Here is a 24999-nt window from a genome sequence, read left to right on the forward strand (position 1 = left end):
ATTTAAACGAGAGCTCTCCCCGAAGATATTGGACTTCATCGTGAAATCTTCCGTGACGCGCGTACTCCGCAATAATACAGCGCGAGGTCGAATGTCCTCTGCGATAAGCGAGGAGAATTGCCGTTTTACATTCAATTTCGAGTTCGAGGGACTGATCGAAAATTGTCAAATTTCGCAAAATTTCCCACGGAGCAGTAGCGTCGCAGTAAGAGAGAACGTCTTTCCTTGGTCGCGAGAGTCTTTTTCACGGGGAAGGCGATATCGCGAGATAAACTTTCCCGATCGACTCCGAGATTCGTCAAAGGAACCGAGCTGAGATAAAGGGCGATCGAGTTCCGAGGCACTTTATGTATAAAGATAGGTGCGCCGGAATTTTCTACAAAGTATCCGCCACGCGCGCGCTCCGTGTCTCCGCGGATACGAAATATAATCCTTGATTACCGGGAAAGGATTCCGGCTGCGACTCTCGATCCTCTCGAACACGGGGATCCGCGTGCCTTTCGCGGAAATTTTCCAGCCGAAGTTTTCCGTATCGGCGACCGCTCGTAAAAAGAGACCCGACGGAGCAGAATTACTCGGAGGGCGGAGGGAACATGAATGTTCCAGCTGAATGGAAAATAGCAACTATATGGAAAGTCTAAAAGTTCCGTGCTCCGGAAATCCGGTTGAAGAGGGGGCGGGGAAGCTTGCGAGTTTAAGCGTCGATATAAGCGATTCGGCCGCTTTCCGCGTTCGAAAAACGACCCGATCCGAATAGTCACCTGCGCCGCTCAGAGAAGGCAGCAATAACCGTTTGACGCCACGTGTCTTGAAAGTCCGACCCTTAATAGTCGTAAAAAACAAATAACGCACGTAAACGCGATAAATGCCATTGGAACACGCATTAAACAATTGAATGTTATACAAAACGAGATGGTAACTATTACCACCTCGAATATTTTCGAAATCTGAAAATAGAAGGAGAATTTATTTAACAGAAATATTACATTGATACCAATGACAATTACTTTAAACACCTCCTAGATGAGAATCATTTTACCGGTGCGAAGTTGGCTCGTTTTTTAACACCGCAAGATTTCACGCAAGTTCTATTTGCACTCGCAACAGTTCACGATAGGTTATAGAAATATATAGAAAATAGTTTCGCCGAGTTAGTTAAGAAATTAGTTATCATTCGTTCGGTAATCATTTCTTAACATATGATAGCTTATCGTGGACGTCAGTTAATCTAAATTCTAATTGTTGTTAAAGGAAATGGGATTTTTAAATGGATATAGAAAGTTGGAAAGCCCCCCATATAGAAATCCCCTTCCGAAGCACTCTGCTTAATTTCGTACTATTCGTTTGGTATTCGGATGAAAAAATTACTCAAGAATAGTTAAATGCTGAAACACTCGCCTTCAGATATTTGCGGGATTAACGATAGAACCGAAATTTCGACTCGGGAACGGCGTGTCATCAGTTACGAGTAGAACCAAGGGTTTTGATCGCGTCGAAATTGGCTACATCGTTCACGTTCATGGTTAAGGACGATTATCGGCGAAGCCGAAGTGGATCGTTCGGTGTGTCGGAGGAGGGAAAGAGTCTCGGGGTGTGATCGCATAAAGTAAGGATTACTCTGATCCGCCGAAATAATTCTGCATTAGAGCACACACGGACTCCGGATACGGCGGCTAATCTACTCGGGCCACGCGACTCCGCTCTTCGAAAACGCGGGAATTAAACGCGATCCCAAAAATACGAGAGAGAGAGAGAGAGAGAGGGAAAGAGCGACGGCGGCCCCCGTTATAATAAATCCGGGGGTAGCCGACGGAAATTTATGCGCCGCGCAAAGCCAATTATTTATTAGCAGCCGCGCCGCGAACTAGTCGGGCCGGCGGACCTTTTTAACTCCATCGCGCAACAAATCACGGCGGGAAGGAAACGAATAAACAAAACCGCGGCTCGATCTTGACTCGAGGGAGCTTGGGAATAAATTCCGATGAGAAGCCGAGAGCGTGCTTGCATTATCTCTATATTTCGCGGCTATTTATCCGCCAGTGAAACGCAAACCGGTCGGTCGGTCGATCGCGTCCGTGTATCCGCGCGCGTTATATATTTGTCTTGTCTCGGTTTAATAAAAATCTCGATACACCCGCGCGACTCCGTCTCCGGCGCGCGTTGTTTTACTTAGAATTACTTAGAATCGATTGCGGGGCAGCCCCCGTGTCTAACCATCCGCTCTCGTGCAATATCATAACAAACGCAGCCGCCGCCGCCTTTTGTGTTTGATCAGCAAGCAGACGCGAAGTAGGAGGCGGCGAGAAAGGAAGGGGACTCACCTGTGCCAGCCGCCCCTAGCCTCAGCACTGCATCGCTTTGAAAAGAGATGGAGAGGGTGGTGGTGTCCTCGAGGCGCGCGAGGACATCGTCGGGAATGTCCTCGGGTTCGCGGAGGCGGAGGGTGACTTCTCCTCCGCCTCCGCCACCTTGGCCACTTCCACCCCCGGGGCTCGTCGACGCCGAGTACATGAACACAGATCCGTATCCATGTAATGACTGTAGAGGCAGCCTCACGCCCACCTCCCCGACCGGACCCTGGAAAAAAAATCCAAGATCGATTTTCGTTAGCGTCGTTAGCGAGAGGCTGACCGATGGCGACGCAACAGAGCCCGAGTCTCGTAGCTCGCGCGATCATAATTGGCCACAGTTATGCGAGAACGACTCGCCTGGAATACGTTTCGAGAATAATGGAGATGAAAATTTGATACGCGGAGAAAAATGCTGTTGAATCAATAGAATTTCCAACAGCACGCGTGATTGGAGTGAGCCTTCTTGATTCAGCGGCGATATCATTGAAACTATTGAATTGAACGTTCAACTAATACTTTAATTATTGAAACAATACATAACGTAGTGGTTTTAAGGGCATTTGCCTTTGAACAAGATTCACTCCAATCGCGCTGGAAATTTTATTGATTCAACCGAATTCTTTCTCCATGTAGGGAAAGTTTCAGGATTAAAAAGTATAAATAACATTGAGATCCTTTACAGTCGCACAAGAAATCAAGCATAGTCCATTTTCTTCTCTTTAAGAGTATTTGTCGACAAGCTGTATCCTTAAAAAGATTGGGTAAAAAAGACGCCACTAGTAAGAAATGGCACAACTAGTAGAATATAAAATTTAACTAATAGAATCTAAACAATTCTTTTTAATTTATTTTAAACGTCCATACACGGAGAAATATGGTAGTAAAAATTACTATAAAAGTTTATAACGCTGGAATATACTGGAATTATTATTAAAATTACTATGCGTAATCTTTAGTGATATCATGTATACATGAAGAAGAAAGACGTATAGACTACTCATTGGTAACAAAATCGCAAAAATCATAATTTTATAAATTGGATCCTTCTTGCATAACTATGGCCGATAATTAACGGTCGCTCGTTCTCGCGAAAGAGCGCGCGCCGCCTCGATTTTCGACGGGAGAGAATCGGCAGCGTTTATCCCGATATTTCATATTCCATGAGAATCTAACGATCCGTTCTGCGTCCGCACGGAATGTATGTGGAGATAATAAAAAAGGGAGGGATGAGAGAGAATGGGGGGATATACAGTCTCGCTAAATAAAATCGTCGAGAGCGCGCGTTGCACATCCGGCGAAGCACAGAGAGAAGCCGCATAATATTTGCCGTGGAATTCGATTGGCGGTACGAGTGGCCGGAAGGCGCGTCCGAATCGATCGCAGCACGCGTCATATTAAATTTAAGGCTACAGTTTTCCCTCGTCCGGTCGGTATCCCGAGGGAAAACCCTCGTTCCCTTTTCGCTCTCCTGCGTCCCTCTTGACTCCCGTCTCGTTTCTGCGCGACCGCCGCCGCCGTCACCGCCGACGTTGCCACTGCCGCCCAAACGCTATTTTACGAGCGGAAATATTTTGCCAATTTCGCTGTCGATGCAAATTTCAATTCGCAAGCGTCAATATTTGCTGAATCGCGCCGAAAAAGGATTTTGATGTACCGGCATTTTATCCGCCATCAAACGCCCGCTTGACTTTCGCGAGGAAGGCGCTATCTGACACGCCATGGTGAAACAAAGGACAGAAAATTCCCGGACGAATGCGAATGAAATAGATCTTTCCTCCCGCTCGGAATTCCGATAGAAAAAACACGCGTGCGTACACATACACACGTATGTGCGCAAACTGATGCACACATGCTCGAGAGAGAGAGAGAGAGAAAGAGAAGCGCGAGGTCCAAGTACTATTTGAGATATTTTAATGGAACGGAGAGATTCAATTACCGTCGTGCACCTCGTGCGGACGCGTGGGCGCGCCGTTTCTGATACGCTGTCGGATATAATAAGGAATATCGAAGAAGCCCGGTAATAATGATATAGTCGGCACTACTCGGGAAAAAGTGCGATATCGAGATACGATAGAAATTGTCCGGTGTTTTGTATCGCGCGATCGATCGGTAAATTAATATCAGCACGGTAAAATGAGATTATAGTGTTGGCGTTATAAATGAATTATTCCGCTATTTCCCAAACCCCAAAGTCGCCTTCGGTAAAGTTTACACAGTGTGGCCATCACATGCGAAAATCGATAAAAAATACATACATATATATATATATATATATATATACTTTCGTTAAAACGCAACATCTGCAACGAAGAAAACGTCTGTTATTTCGCGCAGCCGAGAATACGCGACTCACGATATTACATGAAAAAGAGTAAATTGACAGAAAATAATATATCTCTGCGATGAAGTCACTAGTGATAGAAAAAAGAGAAAGAAAGAAAAAAAAGGACGGTGTTTCTCGGTGAAACGCACGCGACGTAAAAGCTAAACATAGATGTGTTTGCGACAGGCATAAATATGAAATAACAGATGTTGTTGTTGGTTCCCGTAAACAGGAAAGTCGACCGATCCGTACAAGCTGACGGGAATTAAAAATATCAGTGTAATACTGATACAAACAAGGTTTACTGGAAATGTTTGTGAAACCCTGAACAGGCATAAATACCGTCTGTATAAAGGTAACGCACTGCTAGTATAAACATTGGCTTTAATTCCGACGAGTATCTATACAGACGCAAAATGTACAAACACACCCAGACGCGGACACACAGGCAGATAGACAGACGGTACAGACAACGTTCCGTCTACCAATTAAAATATTATGCACGGTCGTAATTTAAAAAAAAACGTCTGCGCGAATGATTCCGGAAAAATACATTTGCAACATAACAACGCGGAGGAGAAGGATAGAAAAAGAATGAGAGATACATAAAGAGAAGGAGAAAGAGAGAAAGAGATCCGCGCGAACGTTTTTCCCACGAACAAAATAATTATCTTCGCGAGTAGTCCCCGTAATCCCGATGATCTCACGCGAAATTGTCACACACGGATGACACGAAAGTCAACCCACACACAGTGGAAATTTATTTTACGCAGCGTGATCGATGTTTTCCGACCAAGGCGCGTCTACCTTGACGCCGCGTTTCGGAAGAAGAGCGCGCTTAAAATTTCGAAAATTTCCACGAAAGCCCCGCCGTATATACGCGGCGCGGACGATTTAATGGCCGGAGCGCCTCGTGTATCCGGCGCGGCGTGAATTTTCCCATTGTTAGCGGTCGAGGCGCGAGCCGTACTATTATTTACGTAAATTGATTCGTACCGCCGACTATTTCCGCGTCACGTATTCGCGGCTATCGAGCGAGCCGGTCGGCGAGTTGGCGTTATAGAGGTGGCCCCGTACCTCTATATGGCGGCCCGCGATGAGAGTAATTTATTTTAATGGTCATTTTCGTAATGGGTCTTTGAACAGGGCGCACGAACATCCCTGAATAGGCCACGGTATAACAACCCGACTGGCGACCTTTCTCTCTCTCTCTCTCTCTCTCATCTCTCCACCTCGCCTTCTCCCTCCCCCCGTTCGCCAATGTCCTCCGCTTCCCGCTCACCTCCTCGGTCTACGCACGTGGCCGACGTGCCACGCGCAAGGCTGTGCCGAGAGAATGCACGGTAACTGTGCCATTCACGAAAATGGCACCTGCTGCCGGAAACAATACCCGACCGGCGCCGCCGACGCCGTCATCGCCTCTGCGCTTTTCCATTTTAGCGACCACGAAAACTTTTTCCTCCTGCTTTCCATTTCTCTCTCTCTCTCTCTCTCTCTCTCTCTCTTTCTCCCCCTTCTCTTTTCTTTCGCTTTTTCTTTCTTTAATTTTTACGCCCGATGCGGTAACGTCGCGCGCCGCATCGGAAATACGGTACGATTGACGAAGCCTCACTCTGCGCATTTACGATGAACGCGGATTAATTTCGCGATTCATCGGACCCGTCTGAAGGCTTACATGACATGAAGTCTGGGAAAAATCTCTTCGAATGGAAGAACAGTATTCACGTGCTTAGTAACTCCGCTTATTATTGCGTGCGAGCATCGCGCGGTAAACGCTACCTGTCCGTTATCGGCGAGGAGATACTTTCCTCGAGACCGTCCGCCGTCGTGAATAATAAATAAACGGGACCGGGGACGCGGAGGAAGTTAAATCGATTTCAAGTTCGCCGGAAGGAAAGAAGGAAGGGACTTTCCGATTCGACTTTCGCCTAGTGGCGGCAGCAAAAGGCGAGGTTCAAAGTCGGAATTCGGCGTTCTCGCTCGGCAAGGCGGAAGATTACGGTAATGGATACGGCGAATGTCCCTCTCTCTCTCTCTCTTTTTTTTTCTGTCGACAGGAAATCGGGCAGCGAAGAGCGTACGCGCGCATCGCTTTGTATCGACGTCATTCACGATATACGCTGTTACGCGAGCTCGGTCAAGGACGAAAATCCCTCGTGGGTATCCAGATAAATATCCACGGCTCACCCAAAGCGCTTTGAGAGAGGAACTGATAAACGGGAAACGGCCCCGAGTCAGCTTACGTACAGTACGACGTGAATTTTCACAGGGAAGCTTTTAAGAGCACCCTTTTATTACGCCCTGTTGATTCGTCACTCGTACCATATTCTCCCTCTCTCTCTCTCTTTCTCTCTTTCTCTCCCTCCCTCATCCTCGGATGCGCCGGTCCTCGTTGTTTGCGCGACCTTTTCTCTCCGAGCGCTTCGAGAAATCCTTCGTACCGGTGTTCCGTGGCGCTTTACGTCGCGACGTTAACTCCGGGAAAACTCGAAGAACGTGTCAAAGCGTGTTTTCATCGCGCGCAGAGCGGCTACCGGTAAAATCGAAGATTGATGGAGGCGCGAGGTTGTTTAAGATCGAAACAGTTCGCTGGGGGGTCGACGAAGTTGTGACGATACGATATTTCGCGCGCGAGATAGTTCACAGCAATCCCCCGTGGGGAAGAAAGTATTTGGCCGGGGATATGTTGTCGCGGACGATAAGCGACGAGATGTCGGTCTCGGGTTGAGAGACGCGGAACAAAATGAGGAAAAGCGAGAGAGAGAGAGAGAGAGAGAGAGACGTTAGGTGAATAGCGCAAAATAAAGAGAACGGCTCTGCGGAGTGTGTTGGCTTTGCAGGGATTAAAAATAATTCTATTATGGCGGATATTTTAACGGGGCGTAACTTTTCCCGGCGATCTCTCGACGCCGCGTTCCCGGATGACAAAGAGCCCGGGGACCGCGCGTTCGGGGGATTTAGGAAGAAGTAATAACAAACGGAAACTACAACCCTCGGAAGCCTGATAGATTTTATTCCGGCGCGTATGCAAATTGACAAATTGAATTTCACTTCGCGCCCGTGGCCAAATAAAAGAGAGCGAGAGATACCTCCCGGCGCGATATATAGCCCGCAAAAAAGCGAATGAAAAGCGGATACGGCCGCGATTTCATGCCGGAGCGATCCCGATTTCGGAGCATTAATCAGCATCCTTCGATCCGGAATTTCCAATAAACGGCGCACCCGGAACGCGCGCGCGCGATTATTTACGCGAGGTGTCGAGCGTGCGACGATTATTGCGATCTCGTTTTCTAGGTTTGTTCGTGCCTCCTCCGTTGACCGCGAGACCGGCAAAACTCGCCCCCGTAATCGAGGGGGAGAAAAAAAAGTGAATGAACCGGAGACAGTCTTGAATCGGAGACAGACGTAGCGCGTCGACGTAGTTCGTATACAAAGCGTCGTTTAAGGACGAGAGGGACGGTTGTGCGATATTCTCTAAATTTCTTAGGGCGAAACCTCACTCCAAACGAGTGAGAATTCTCTCCAAGCGATAGTGAAAATACTCCCACTCGGAATGGAGTGACATCTCACTTTTCACAAGAGAATGTTCCACTCCAACCGCAAGTGTTTCACTCGACTAGAGTGAATGTTTTACTCCACAAAGAGTGAGTTTTTCTAATTTAGAGGTCATTCAACAATCACCATAAGAAGAGGGTATTAATTTACGTGACGGCAGGCAGAAAAGGCGGGGGGAGCCGTGGAATCTCACATTAAGCCTCTGATACACGGTACTTACTTTTATGTTGGATCTAAAGAAATCTAGTAACATAATATGAAGACGGAGAGGGGGTAATTTCACATGTCACGTAATATTGAAAGGGGGTCCAAATACTTCGTGATATAAAAAGGGGAAAAAGAGGTAAAATATATTCAAACGTCGCTTGACGTAATTGTTAAATGGTCATTTTTTGAAACGTATTCTTTTTTATTACGTTGTTCCTAAGATATCATTAATGATTTTGTCTCAAGATCTTCTCAATTATATGCCATTTAAATCGATTCCATTTCTATTTTATTTAAAAAATTCGCTTCTCATTGCGCTGAGAAAAAAAATTGAAGTTTTGCGAAGTAAATGTTTCTTGTGACACGTACTTCGATATTTATTAGTTAGAAAAAATTTAACAATAATGACGGAATACATATTTTTATGAAATATATCTAAGTTTTCTTATTGATTGGTTTATTTGCTAGGAATAAAATTTGATTTCACCGTACTGAAATAAATGTGAAATAAACCTGTGAAATAAACCTTATTTTTCACAAATATATTTTTAAGTCTTTCCTCAATGTGATGGTTTGACCTCAGAATTTTCAGATTTTGAATCCCGCCACATTTTGCACTACGCCATATCATTTTGGTTGAAAAATAAATTTCATATTGTCTGTAGTCCCGAACCCTACAGGATTTCCCCTCCCCCTCTCCTTTTATATTTTGTAATAGAAATTTGATATTATTAGTGAATTAGTAAAGTTTTTTTTAATATAATTAGTAATATTTAAAAGAGATGTGGAACAGCTTCTTAAATATTTCTCTTTAAATACATTTACGTTCCGTGTGAAGCGTAACAAATTGTGAATTGAAGTTGTGAGCTAAAAAAAAAGGACAATGGACTACAGAATGGTTAAACAATGGTTACAGGTCGATCATCTTGTAGCTTATAACATATTATTATATAAGGTTAAATTAAATTCAATATGAAATAAAAATACTCCACAATACGGAATGAAAGAATTCATTTAATAAGAACGAAAAGTCACTTCAACTCGAATGATTCGGTAGTCACTATTTGTCGAGTAGAACTTCACGACATGGAATGAAAGTATCCATTCCACGTTTACAGGGCGGAAGAATTCGCTCTGTAAGAGTGAAAAGTCATTCCAATTCGAGTTACTCGGCTATCACTCCATTTTTCGAGTGGATATTTCCCCCCGAGAAATTTAGAGAGTACGTCCGCGATGTATCTCTATTGGAACGATGGCGTACAGATTTGGCGGGCGTTCAAAAGACAAGTCGCGCAAGTCACCCCGAGGATGGGAGAGAACGATCGCGCCGTTTAGCGTCTCCGAGGTGTATCGACGTCGGGGAACGGGCTTTCGAGCGCGAATCGTCGTCGATGCGAAGAATAGATAGGAAGTCGAGTCGGGATACCCACCCGCGCTGACATTATGGGCGCGCCGTGAAAGCACGGGCTCTCACGGTGGCCCACGGTCGTCCACGTACGGCGTATTGCCAAGTCCCTTCTCTCGCACGACAAACAACCGGAAATGTAGCCATAACAATGCGGATATGCGCCGGTACGGCCGCATGCGCCCGCGCGAGATTTCGCTCCACGCGTACGTGTGTTGCGTGTGCGTGGATGCGCGCGCGAATGCGACATACGCACACACACACACACACACATACACGGAGCCACGCAGATTTCCTCGGCCATAACGCAAAACGCGAGCCACGCTCGTAAACGCGGAGCCGCCTGCCTCCTTGTCCCCTCGCCCTTCGCCCCGTCTCGCACTGAAAATCGAAGCGACCCGTAGCAGAGCGCGCGCACACCACGAACCCATACGAACTTTACTAAATGGAGAGTGCACCGAAAGGATTATCTGCCGCGCGCGTTTCGGATGTCGAGCCGCATCGATCGAGTTCGTTTACGACGGACTATTGGGGTTACAAATCAAAGAGCCGGGGGCCGAGCTCCATCGAAAAATGCGCGCGCGGGGTGGCGGCAACGCGGAGCAGCGCGACATGCTGGGACTCGCGTGTGTGGGTATTTTAGCGTGGAAAATCGGACGCGTCTGCATCGGGACGGTTCTTCTCGCGAATGTGTGCGCGGGCCTACGTGCGTTAGACTGAAAAATGAGTTTACCTGGATTTACCTGACAATGGACAACCAAACGCATCCCGGTTAAAGGAAACGAAATTTCCAGTTCTCATGAACCGAATTTCGCTCTTATAACCAGACATTCTGTTTCCTTCAACCAAAAGATGCTTGGCCGTTTATTGTCAGGTAGATATAACCATACCCCTTTTTTCAGCGTGCAGGGAGGAATTGCTTTTTTTTTACAAATATGGGGCTAGAAAATATTTCAGTACAGTATGTAGGTGATCTTTTCACTAGCTCATGACGCGAGAATAACGCTTCCAATATTTTCCCCGAGGAAAAACTGACCTCGGATTACGATTCCGCCGGTTCCAATGATTGCGAAACCATACTGAGAGAAATACTAGGTATTTTCAGCCTCAACTATATCCTTTTTATAGTTTTAATCACAAAAATAGTAGTTGTAGGGCAACATGTATATAAGGTTGTTATCACCGATATGAACAGTATTTATAATCAGATCTTATATTTAAGGGTGTATTACCCATAATTTAAAATAATGAAAAAAATTATGAAAAAATTACAAATTGATCTGCATTACATTTAAAAGTGACACTGAAAGTTTGACAGTGATTCAGAGTCTGGATCAAAAGTTATTATATTTTAAAGGAGGTTGTAAAGTGAAATGGGTTCGATAAAACTTGCACTGCGTTGCAAGTTATGCATTGCGATATTATTCAATTCATTGCTCGTGCAATTAAAAAGGACAGATATTCAAGAGCTGAGATAATTAAAATTAACACTTTTTATACGTATTCGTTGAGAGAGATTAGTGTGCTATTTCTAATTTCTATTTGTAATATCTTCTAAATTAAAAATAAGATTTTACTGAAAAACTACTACAATATTAAAGAGTATGCAGACATTTACACATAGATTTCAGAATTGTTGACCATTTTGTTTTGAAAATATCGCGATGTAAAGTTTGTAACTTATAATAAAACTCAAAATATAAATAAGTACACAAAATATAAATATACATATACTTACACACTTGTATACTTCGTTTTATTATCTCTGTCAATATTAGATCAACTGAAGTATAAATGTAGCATTAATAAGAAAAATAAAAAATAATAGTTTCGTATTTGTGATATTGTGTACATATATTTACCTCAAATTAGATTCAAATTAATTTCGCTACAAATTATTTAGATAGTGAAATAAATAGTACGAACGTAATTTTGCTTGATAAATTTACAAGCGGCCCCTTTGAGATGCCACTGAAAATACATCCTTAAGATCATCTTAATTTCATCTTCAGATGTTGTGTATGAATCATTTGAATGGCTACTAAGCATAAAGATGAACTTAACACTTTGCGGGCCGCGCATTTATCGAAGCGCCGTTACGCTGCCGCCGGCGAGATTCACGCAGGTTCTACTGCTCGCCAACGGTGATATTTACGCAATTTTTCGATACATAAGTAGTTGGTATATAATTATTATTAAAGAAGGCACTAAAATAACTGTTACACTATTTTTATTCCAATTATATTGGTATTGGCATTTTGAGGGATATCTAATGTAAGTTTCCTATATCTGAAGGTAGCGAAAGACAATCTCAAACTGACAAAACAAGCGTCCGCGAAAAAAGATTTTAATAATAGACAGTCTGTTGAATTGGGAGAGGAAAACAGTTGAAAACAATGTTTCCTGATCGTCAAACCATCACGCCAGCGTGATAGCGGCCGAAAGTCGTTGGCGAGCAAAAGTCACGTCAGCGTGACAGCGGCCCGCAAAGTGTTAAGACGATCATAAATATAAAATGTGACTCTGAACACCGTTCCGTAGTAACACTTATTAGAAAAAGAGATTCCAGAAGAATGATTCTTCCGACCACAATTCTTCCAGCGTGATGATTACAGTTACAAGTATCAAGTATTTTTCTCTCGGTGCACTCCTGAGAAATTTATCCACTTGCCAGTGGGGTATTCACTGCGCGCCGCGACGATAGGATTTTTAAGTATATCGCTCTTGGAATGTCAACGTTGCGGAAAAGTTAAGCGGATGACCGGTCGAACGACGAGTTGCGCGAACGCGAGCGAAATTCACAAGTGACGCGAGCTGCCGGCAATTTTCTTTGTCCGTCGTTTTCTAAAGCACGAATGACGGAGGCGTGAGGCGCTTACGACAGGCTGGATGGCTGGACGATCTCGCTTTGTGCATTTGACGCGGCTGCATATTTGCAGCATCAAGCGCGTCGGTCGCTCGTCACCGGGGAATTTACGGCGCGGCTTCTTCCCCGTCGTGTCGTTTCCGCGGTCTCGTTTCGCTACGACGCCCACCGCCGTTTCGCCGTATTACCGTAACGCCGCGCTTTAACCGTCGTGCTATGAAGCGGCGAAATTCAAAGGACACCTAACGCCGAAGACAATGTAAACGCTAATCGACATTTGAAATGCAATGAGCGGATTATTTTTCTCCTTTCTCAGAGCGAAAAACTCGCGTGAGTATTTTAAAGTCCATCTTGAAAAAGCCGGGGGTATCTCGTCGTTACTTCCTTTCCGCGAGAATCACGGAAAGTCCTTCCTCCGTCGTCGGACAATATCGACATCGCCAATTACGTTCGTAGCGATGCATCGCGGAACGGGAATGTGCTTGATAGCGCGTCGATACGTCATTACGAAGATAAATATCTGATGGCACTTATGCGGAGAATGGCGAAGACGAGGTAAAGTAGAATGATAAGGGCCAATTACAGACGATATGTGAGTGAGAGCACTTTATACACGTTGCTGCGTCTTTTCTACCGAGTTTATCGACGACACCACCTCTTCACTTTCATTAACGTCAAATGCAAAACTCATGTCACCTGCTTTCAGCCTTGGGGATAAAAATTATTATTATTACGTGGATAAATAAATTGCCGGATTTCATGAAAAAGCGCGTGCATGCGCATCACGATAACTAATATAAATATATCAGAGTGATATATTTTAATTAGCACGCCGCGCGTTTCTAAACTTCCGAGATACTTGCAGATATATATCGGGCGGAATAAAAATCTCTCTCTTGAATTCCGTAAATTACCATATCCCGGTTGTACGTGTAGCCGTAGTTCGGCCTCTGAAAAAGAGAACTCCAACGGAAAAACCTAGATGGTTCCGACGTAAAAATGCCAACCGTCATGCATGGACAGACGCGTCCGCGTTTAAAACGTTCGAGCGATGAATTATTGTCGCGAAAAACTGGTGTATCCTGTCGCAGCGGCGGTTCGTTGTACGACTGCACGAGTCATGCCGCGAACATTGTTTACAAGATATGCATGTATCTGCGCTGCATCGGGCTGCATGCAGCCTGACACGTGTACGCGCCTCGCGTTCGCCCGCGCGTCCACCCCGTTTTTTCTTTCCACCCCCGCGCGACGAGCATTAAATTATACGCAACAATGAAGCGTCGCGGTCGCGCGCACCGCGAAAAACCCGCTCTCGTGAAGATCGAGAGCCGGTCTCCTAGAGAACGATCCACGAAATCTACCGGCCGATCGGGGAGCAACAGCCAGTTCGTGGTCAGTGATTAAGTATCCGCCGGAATATATATTCAAGATAATAAGCTGGAATAATTATTCGTAGTCATTAGTAATAATTGCTTTGTAGTCGTAGAGCAATTGTTCGTACACCGAAAGACAAAGACATTTGAAACTATAGTCGTCATAGTGAAAGATTTATGGTGACAAGAAGCATTTTTCTAGTAAATGTTACTAGTGTCAGTGATAGTAATCTAACGTGCATATTCCCAGTACTATTTTTATTGGTTAAACCGTACAAGGGGTATTGAGGCCGAAAATCACTATAATTTTTTCCTCAGTGTAGAATAATTATTCGTCGGGATTTATAATATTGGAATATCTCGTGGATGTGCCTCACGTTACGACGAAACGAGAGTTCGAGTTTGCCGAAGAGATACCAAGATCAGCACCTTATTTCACGTTCGACACGTTCTGGCCGTACTATTGATTGTAAACTTTCGTATAGTCAAATCAAAATTCATACATCGAGGGGAAAATATTTGGTAGAAATATAAATATTTGGTAAATATTTTATTATATACGATCATCGTGAAAAAAATTATAAGTCGGGAGAACCCAGTTTTCAAGCGAGTGTTATTATAATGTCAGCGATAATAACTTTACATATACGTTGCTACTACTATTTCTGCGGTTAGAATCATAAGAAGGACGTAACCGAAAATAGCTATAATTTCTCCCAATCTATCAGATCAGATTTCCTCTAGTCAGACAAGATCTTTCCGCACTTCTCCCGTTGCACTCCGGCCCATTTTCTCTCTGCTCCGCTTCGAGCACGACGTTTAACTCTCCAGAACTCGCATTTGTGTTACGCCCGTGAAATTGTGTAATTCACTTAACCGGATATGCAGGGTACGCTCGTAAATTCCGGGACGACGGTCGCGGAAGAGGTCGAAAGAAGCGTGTCGGCCGCGACGAGCGAACGCGCGAGCGAAAAGTTTCGGTCGCCCCGAACGAGAAGACGATGCCTACGGTATCGGTGAAATACAGATCTCGGCCCGTGTAAAAACCGTGTAAAACACGGTAGCGCGATAGCGCGTCGCAATACGCAACGAGCGAAGAGTAACGGATGAAAACGGAGCGTGCGCGCACCGCGGGCGCGTATAAATGTTCGCGCGATGAATTATCGCTGCGAAAGGGGGTGCGCGAGTCGCACTGCATATCGCGCATTGTTTACAACCCGAAGTGAACACCGTCGGCGTATCGCGCGCGCGTTCGCTTTATGTGCGACTATCAGACGCGTTCGAGTCTCCTCTCCTCCCCGTGACAAATAAAACGGCCTGTCCCGCTGTATTAATCCCGGCCGTTAAATCGCACGCGTTCGAGGCGATACGCTACGCGTTAGCGGGAAAAGCAGAAACGCAACGAACTCCCTCGTGGCTCCGGAGCAGGCAGCTGAGAACTCCGCGTTGACAGTAGGGACACAGTTCAGAACGACGAAAGGATGAACCAATAGAGGTACGTCTAGCATTCGTCGTCGTCGTGGTCATCGCGGTGCTTTCGGAAAATCCGGAGAGATGCGCGGAAAAACGGGGCACGAGCGAAGCGCGAACGTGACGTTATGATTACGACGTAACGTCCGCTTAACACGTTACCGAGTTTATCCCGGAAAAGATAATAAGCAGCCTACAAAAGTGATGCAGCCTCTGGGGAAATTATCCCGCTAAGATCATCCTCTGAAGAACTCGACGCCTTTCGCCCCCTCCGGGTTAAAGGAAATTACATGGCCGTGTTAAAGGAAATTATTAGAGCGAGAAACGTTATTATTATGTTCGTCGTTATCGCTATCCTAACATGATGTAAATCTCGCTTCGCATATCGACGATGCTAAGCGACGTTTATGTCGAAATGCCGTCCGCGTAGCGAGGAGCGAGCGGAATTGGCGAGAAACACTTGGAAGTACCTCTCGCAGATTCTTATATTGAAAGGAAAATAGAAATGCTACATTAAAGCAAATATTTTTGCTAAGGAGTATTGACGTTTTTTTTTATTTTACTCGAATTAAGTAAATATTACTTGTGAAAGAAAAAAAGTACTAGTAAAGCTCACTTAATTCAAGCAAAATAATTACTCCAATATTCCTTAGCACAAGTATTTACTTGAATGTAGCACTTTTTCCTCTCAGTGTACGTGTGTTAGCTACAAAATAAGAGACACGTGTTTCTTCAGAACGTGTTTCCTCGCACGTTGAAACAATCTCTCCTCGAATAAAAGTATACCTAGTCGGCTTGAATTAAAAGTTAACAGCTGGTTAATACAAGTTAAATTAAATGTTCTATCTTGTTGCTAGTTAGTTACTAATTATCCACTAAAATATAAAATCCATTTGTGATCTAGCGGTTCTTTGGCCATTATGTATTGAATATAACAGAATAGAATAGCTGTCTATTTTAAAATATATAAATTAGCCACCATAGACCCGCCACTAGTATTTAAAAATGAGGTAGCAAATTGAAGATACGTTGTTCCATAAAATTTTAAGGAAGCAGAAGTGACCGTTACATTACTGCCTGGCAATTAATTATAATTTTTCATCTGGTAATTGTTATTTCTTTTCTTCACCTTCAGATAATTTATTTAGTTAGACGTTAGACACAAATTTACTACCTCACGACCGGACATTCGCGAGGTTCAATTTCTACTAAAGTCGAAAATAATTCCACATATTCGATTACGAAACAGATATCTTTGTAACCGTATACGAGAAAATGTCGAGGAAAGTTTCGGGGAATTTTATGTACTCTTCAATTACGTATTCCGCTATTTCAAGACTCTCCTATTTCTTTAACGTATTCTCATTCCTCCGTGACGGCGAATCGCTAATACTCGGTACCGAATCGAAGCCCTGTTTGCTCGAACGTCGATTCGAATGATTCGAACGACTCCACAAATGCGCGACCACGTTCCTTCCAACACCGTATTTCCATAATGCACTGTAATAATAACGTGAATATAAAATCCAACGAAAACTACTACGCCACATCGGTGGCTCAGAATAGAAGCTTTCCCAGCATAAAAAGGACATCAATCGACCGCGTGCTTAGCGGCTGAGAGTTGAGAGCGAGAACGAGAGAAAGAGAGAGAGAGAGAGAGAGAGAGAGAGAGAAAACCGGAGTAGGAAATTAAAATCGACTTACGGCGGCGGCTATTCAAACGCGCCTTCGAGAATTGACTTGGCGTGAAACTCAGAGCCGCAAAACTGGCTAGCTGGCTGGCGCGAGAAGGAATCGAACGGTCGACGTTAATCGGCCTCGGGGTGTAGACGCTGATCGCGGATCGCGCGGCCGGATGGGACGGTGGGTGAATTCGCGTGGCTCGAATTGATGAAGCGGCAGCCGACAGTGAGCCGCAGGCGAAGGGAAAATTGCGCGGAATCGATTAAAAATTCCATTCGGAATCACGCACGCACGCATGCACGTACGCACGTACGCTCGTGTGTACACACATGCACGCGCAGATACACACACACACACCTCGCGATTCCGCTCCCCTCCGCAAGAGCCCTCGGCGCCCCGCGCGATCGTGCCCGCAGATTTTCCTCCCTCGGCGGCCCCGCGAGAGACGTGTAATTACGGCGATCCCGTCCCGTTTACTGTGCCACCTGCAACCCCCGGAGCAACGTGGGGTGCTCGTCCTCGTTTCACTCCGTCCGGCCGCCCGCGATCGCCGATCGTCCCTCTCTCGCCCGCTCGCCTGCTCTTCGCCCTCGGCCTTTTCGCCCCCCCCCCCCTCTATCCGTTATCCCTACGATTGTTCGTCAGCTTTGATAATTAACTGTAGCGTTACATCGGGGTGTTTTCTGCAGCGACTCTCTCTCTCTCTCTCTCTCTCTCTCTCTCTCTCTCTCTCTCTCTCTCTCTCTCTNGAAAAGAACTTTCAGAAAGTAAAGGTTATAAAAAGAGTGGGAAACGTTGAAAAAAAAATTAAAGGTTAGAAAGTGTCCATCAGGCGCGATCGCCTTTTTCGCGATATTAAGCTTCTTTTTTCATTATTGGTGACAAAATAACGAATTAATATATTCTTAAAACCACGTAGTCGAGCTTTGTTGCGCTAGAGATCCCCCTCACGACTGCAGAAAGTGCTTGAAAGCTCGGCGACGATTCAAATGTGCGTTATGTGCGGTGTGAAAGTTACTGCTGTTCAATATTTTATATATTATTGTTCGCAACTCGATAACTTACTTGAGATTCCAAAGGTCCGTGTATAAAGGACGAACGTTTGCACGGATTAATAATTCCGACGACTGGGAACGAATAAGTAACACACTTTGATTAGGCAGACACGAGATTTCACAACGACATCTCGGTTCAAACTAGCTCCGTCTGTAACGGAAGCTCGCTGATTTGCCGGAGCCACATTTAACTCTTGGAACGAACTGGTAAAATCGCGAAGCAATGTCACTTCCGTGTTAGCAACACCGTTATTTCATCGCATAGCGCGCATTTACGAGGTACCATGGCTAGCCAACAATTTGAACGATTGTCCCTGGCGGTAAGTAATCCCTAAAATGTTTATTTCCCACCTGATAATGAACTGAGCATCAGAAACTCGCGTTACGAAGCGTGAGCGCGCGTTACGGTTGGATCATTCGAAAACAGTCGTAATTAATTATGAAGCATTTCTCGGCGCATTTGTGACAATGCAGTTTCTACTATTAATTTTAGCGTATAAATTGCATTGTGATATTATATTAAATCCGCGAACAACAACGACGACGTTTTGTATTCCGCCCGGCAATTAGCAATAATTATTGCCACCGCCGGGACCTACGTCCACTATCGTGCGAATGCGCGCGAAATAAACGACGAATGGTGGCCGACGGTGCACTTCCTATTTACGGAATATCTAATTGCAAAATCGTGGAAACACGAGAGGTTAGAGTTACACAAAACTGAATTGAACAACAACGCGAGCGCGCTGCGAATAAGCGCGAACGAAATAGCCATGTAATCTACTACGCGGGGGCTCTATTATGCCGATAAATGCAGCTCGGTATACAAACAACGTGCATTACACCGACGGTCAGTTCATTTCGTGCTTTCGTTAACAAACAGAATCAGGTTTGAGCGTCGAAGCGGCGGCTGAATTTTCCCCATGCCTGGGCTTAGCGCGCGCATATACGGGGTGCGTCGGAAACCTCGGAGGGTGCCTACCCTTGGTCACGTGCGCGTTGAAAGAAAGAGGTATCCATCGACGGTCTCGAAAATAATCCTCTCGTTGAAGCGTCGATTATTACATTGCGAGAGGGAGATAGATAGAGAGAAAGAGAGAGAGAGAGAGGAGAGGAGGGAGAAGGAGAGCGATTAGACTCCCTTTCAGAGCTCCCGATCAATTAAATCGCAGGATCGCATCGAGCCGATCCTTCCTTTCGCCTCGACGAGGTCGTCAACGAGACGTTAACGCGAGTCTCGGCCGCGGGAATATTTTATTTCTGAGCGCGAATAAATCGCGCGAAAATGTGCGACGTTCGAGGGAACGGTCGGTGCGTCGCAGGAAACTCGCCGTGAAATTCGCCGCGGAAGAGAAATGCGCTACGCAGGACACCGCGTATAAACAGCCAGCCGGGAATGGCTGTAACAGTTATACGAGAGATGCGCGCGGAACACTCCCCCGGGCAGCGATACCACCATTTGTTTTCATTAAAAGTTATTACCCGGCATGTAAAAACTTCAATGCGTGCACGGCGGCGGTAACCTTTTAAAACCGACCGGTACGCCGCCATTATACATGGAATAATTTTTTTTGCTGCGCGAAGTACATTTGCCGGGGGAGTAATGTTCTCGCCGGGAAATTATTTTGCCGATACAGCGCGCGCGCGCGAGCTCCCATGATTCCGCAAATTATGGTCATTACGGAAACATAGTCGTACAGCTTTGCGAGATATTCCGCTAAATGATAGCGCATGACCGCGAGTGTTAACGGTGCACTCTTATTGCACGTGTATACGTGAGGTTACACAGATATTAGTGTGTGTGTATTTGTGTTTGTGTCTGTTTGTGTGTATTTGCATGTGTGTGTGTGTGCGTACATGTGTGCGTATATTCATTACATAAATTAAAAATTTTGACTTTTAAATAAACAGAACGATCACCGGGTTTGGCCGAATTAGCCCGCGCGATATCCATAATTAACGCGCAATGCGATTAATTCACAGAAACGCTCTCTATCTTGTTTCTATTCAAAACAAAAAAAGAGAATATAAATTACGTGGAGAATAACAGCCGCGCGCGCACGCGAAAATCGTACCGAAAATTTCTCCATAATCCCGACGCGCACTGACGGACAAGGAAAAGCAATAAGTTAGCGCGAGTAAAAAAAGAGCCTTCCATAACAGCGGATGGAAAAATCCGTAGATTTTTCGACAAAACGTAGATACACACACGGATATATCGTAGCCGCCTGTTGCGTCCGCGTAGATTGATGAAAAACGTAATTGTCGAAACTGTCGATAGCCTTCATACACGCGTATATATTTCTTTTCTGTTCTAGAACGAGAACTTTTCTATTCGATAACAGCTAGTGAGCTACCGGCTCCTACTCTCTGATTATGTCTAATGCCCTTGTCACACCAGCGATTGGAGATTCCATCTACGTTTGCGTTTATGACTGTCTCTTGATCATTGAAATCGCCAACGGTTCCTTTCTGATTGGTCAAGGCATAATCGCAAAAACAAGGCAGATATAATCGCTAATCGCTAGTATAATACGAGCATAATCACAGAAAAAAAGGTTTATTTGGACTTAATCAAATTTCTTTAATTGAAACAAATTTATCTTTTGAAATAGAACAAACAAACGAGCGTTTGATTCAACAAACAGAATTTGCTATCTCAAACAATAAAGAATTTTACGTGAAACAATATATTTCTTTTATATTTTCATTCAAACATTACAATGATTGTCACAAGCAATAAATTATTTAGAAGAAGCATGTTAGAAAAATATTAAAGAACTGCCTCGGTTTCAACGATATTTAATATATAACTGAAATTGATTTTTTGTTTTCGAAAATGAGATATTATTTCCTTAGCACTATTATTTCCGATAATAATATTGTGTTTTCTATCAAACAACATGATTTTCTCTAGTAAAACAACATTTTCGTCAAAGTAATGTCTGATATTAAATTACGTTAATTATATTAGACCTAAGTCAAACAATCACGTATACTAAATCCAAAGAAACTTTTTCTTCTGCAACGTTGCCGAGATCTTTCCGTCTCGCCCGTCGGACTTCGCCGGAACGACAAGCATCTGGACGCGTTGCATTCTATACCTCGAATAATCTAATAACCAGAATCATTAAATCTAACGCGCAATCCAACGTCTAGTATCTTCCTCAAATACCGATCATCACGCAACGATTCGCTCCTCGAATGCACAATAAGGATAACTACCGCGCGCGCCTTTATCTCGGCATTTTCTCAGCGCGGCGAATCGTGACATCTCCTGTATTAACGCCTTAGATTGCATATAATAAAACGGATTGCCTTTTATAAGTGCGCTTTCGTCCAGGAGCGCTTTTCTTTTATTCCGGCGCGTAATTACGAGCAGCACCGTGAAAAAAAGGGAACCGTGAAGAGGAAATGCAAGTGGGGCGGGGATGAAGAGGCAGAAATGGCGCAGGGAATACGTGACGCATCAGGTTGCGCCGGTCCACGACCTACTACCATCGTTTCCCCGGGAAAGAGAAAAAGAAGCTGATCGCGAATTTCTCCACGCACATCCCGGCGAAAATAAAACGAAGGACGCGTCGCATTTCAAGCGCCCTTAGAAGAGAGCAGAGCCGAGTTATTTGCACGCGAGAAACTTCGCGCGTGTTGTATCGTCGAACTGACGCCATCGCCGCGGCCACGCAAAAAAGCCGGCGTATACCGATAGAAAATAATAATTAGTTTCGGCGCCAAACATATTTGACCCCAAGTTGAAACTCAGATCCTACATCAAGTCCTCAAGTGAAGCAAACGGAAATAACTTCCCATTTGTAACATCAAAGCACTAATAATGCTCCTTTGATGCTACAAAGGGAATTTCTCTCCTCCTAAGGGGAAATTTTTAATTCTACGTTAAAAATCTAAGTGGAGAAAACGTAAATAACTTCCCATTTGTAGTATCAAAGGGAGCACAATAGAAGACTTCTGAAGACTTAATGTAGAACTGAAATTTTGATTCGGGATAATAGTAGCAACATTGTAAGGTTAATCCCGAGTCGAAATTTTAGTCACACCTTGAGTCTAATTTAGTTTTACATTAAGTCTTCAGAGGTCTTCTGTTATGCTTCTTTGATGCTAAATGTGCAAATTATAAGCCATTCTCTCCACTTGAAGACTTAATGTAGAATTAAAATTTAGAATCTGGAGGTCTCAATTCTCATTTGTGCACGCGATTATCTACGATGGTGACTATATAGATGGGCATATATCAACAGCAAATTTTAACACAAAATCTATTTAATTTTATATATATTTCTTTTATAATCATAGAGAATATTGCTGTGACAACCACAGCAGTTTTCTCCGTGTAACTATGATTTTCTACCAGTGTAGAATTCATGGGCAAAGAAATTCGCGTTGCAATAATTATCAGCCGTATTTTATTATTCGTTTAACACAGTCGGCAGCCGGAGTATCGATCTAATTAGCAGTTACGACGAGCACAAAAAGTATCGAGTCGGTGACGGGGAGGAGGCGTAGGAGGAAGAGGAGGAAGAGAAGGGAAGCGACGCCGAGAGGTAAAAAAAGTACGGCGAGCGAAGTTGCGAAGGAAGACGAGTATTTGCACGACATTACTTGTGCTTCGCGAGCGGATAATAATAAATTAGCCAGCTCGTCGATGCGACCGTGGATGATTAAAAACTTTCGTTCGGAAAAGTTGGAGGCGTGAGCGAGCGAACGAGCGGATGGACGAACGGAGGGAAGAGGGGAGCGCGATCCGCTCCGCCGGCGGGTAGGCTGGAGAATTCCAATTATTTACGAGCGAATAATAACGAAGTGATTCACGGCCGCGCGATTATTTACGGCAGAAACGGCCGATGATTTATGCAAGCGGCGATAGTCGCGGCAAATCACAACCCAGCCTCGACTATCCGCGGCAAATGGATGCACTCCCTTGATAAACGCCTCGGAACGAACGAACGAACGAAGCACAGCTGCATCCCGCCTCTCGCGCGCTGCGCCGCGCCGCGCCGAGCTTTCGCACCCCCTCGGCCGGTTACCTGGGCGCGCGATGATTAAACAGCACTGAGAGGACGCTTTTCCCTTAAGGAGGAAAAATTACACAGGGTGGTCGGCACGACGGGAGGGGACGAACAGGGTAGAAGTGGGCACGTTTACGCGATGCTACCGCGTCTGCGTAATCGGCGCGCATCTGGCGCGAGGGAACACTCGGCGGCCGCGCGAGGAACCGCGTTTATATCGGCCCCGTAAAGGCGACACACTTGGTTGCAAAACGGCACGGACAGGACGAAGTCGGAAGCGCAACGAACTGTTACAATTGGCAGTCAGCGCGGACGGATTTGCGTACGCATATACACGGTAAAAAATTGTGCATTAAATTTAACGCATTTCACATGTCCCATCAATGGCCCACTCAAATTTTTCTGTTAATTCAACGCAAGGTAAATATGTGAAAAATAACACAAATATTACGTCAAAAATTAACGCGAAATTAACATATGTTAATCGACACTGTAGTATAAGATACGTTATTTTAACGCTTATAAGTGTTATTTAGCACTTGTACATATTGAATATCGAGACACAACACAAAATATTCAGATAATATAAATATAATATATTAAATTCATACACACGGATATGTTAGAGATTTAATATACAAGTTTTTAACAAGAACTGATTTTAACACAAAGTACAAAATGTTTTTTACCGTGCGGTCGGCAGATTGAAGGTTGCAATACTATTTTTTTTTTAAGTTTCGCCACACATCTCGTGTCCAATATTCGTGTTATACTCTTAAATGCACCGGTAATGTACAACGTCGTGTATTAAACCTTTGCACTCGAAGTTCTTTTTCATATCACCAGCAACTCGAAGCAGTTTCAGTGGAAAGATCATATTCACATATAAGTAAATGATGTGCGCATTAAAAGAAAAGTCATTGTTGTATGTTATTGTTTTTTTAATTTTGTTAATTTGTTAATAGTTATTAATAGTTTGTTTTAAGTTTGAAGACAAATTTTAAATGGCTCCGCTCCGGAGCCCTCGAATGCAAAGGATTAATAGAGTCTCATTTCCTAGGCACAGTGATATCGGAAATTTCGAATTAAGCGTATCATTTCTGAATATTCGTGTATCATGACTACTGATTATTCTGGGAACTGGCAAGGGTATTACAAAGCAACAATCATGATACACGAATATTCAGAAATGACGTACCTAATTCGAAATTTCCGATATCATTATGCCTAGGGAATGAGACTCCATTAATGCACGACAATATACAAGTTAGCAAACCTAATTATCGTAAATTGTAAACTGTGGTACTCTCTTTTCAAGCAAACCTGGGACATTAATTTAATCAAATTTAATTTATACCAACAAACATTCTCTGTACTTCCTACCGCATCGAAACATACGGTCACAAACTACGTCAATTGTCCGAACTAGTCCTCTCAATTTACCAACTAATCGAAATTTGTACATTGTAACCAGTATATTTTTTCTCTTCTTTAACGTTCTTGGATAGCCTAAAGCGAAAAGAAACGTATATATCAATCTATATATACCCAATAAAAGAATTTGTTTCTCCAATAATTCTCAGGCGGTATATTTTCCAATTGGATACGAAATCGAATAAAAAGTGTCGCTACTTTTAACTCGATTTCGACTGTCGATTTCGATTTCGAATTTGATTTCGACTATATG

The 24999-nt window shown here is 44.2% G+C and overlaps 1 pseudogene; it reads right to left on the minus strand.

The window, feature by feature from the left end:
- LOC106747407 overlaps positions 1 to 24999 on the minus strand; it is a 256552-nt pseudogene that overhangs the window by 154639 nt on the left and 76914 nt on the right.

Source organism: Dinoponera quadriceps, unplaced genomic scaffold (genome assembly GCF_001313825.1).
Source record: "Dinoponera quadriceps isolate SergipeBrazil2010 unplaced genomic scaffold, ASM131382v1 scaffold2414, whole genome shotgun sequence".
Taxonomy (NCBI): domain Eukaryota; kingdom Metazoa; phylum Arthropoda; class Insecta; order Hymenoptera; family Formicidae; genus Dinoponera; species Dinoponera quadriceps.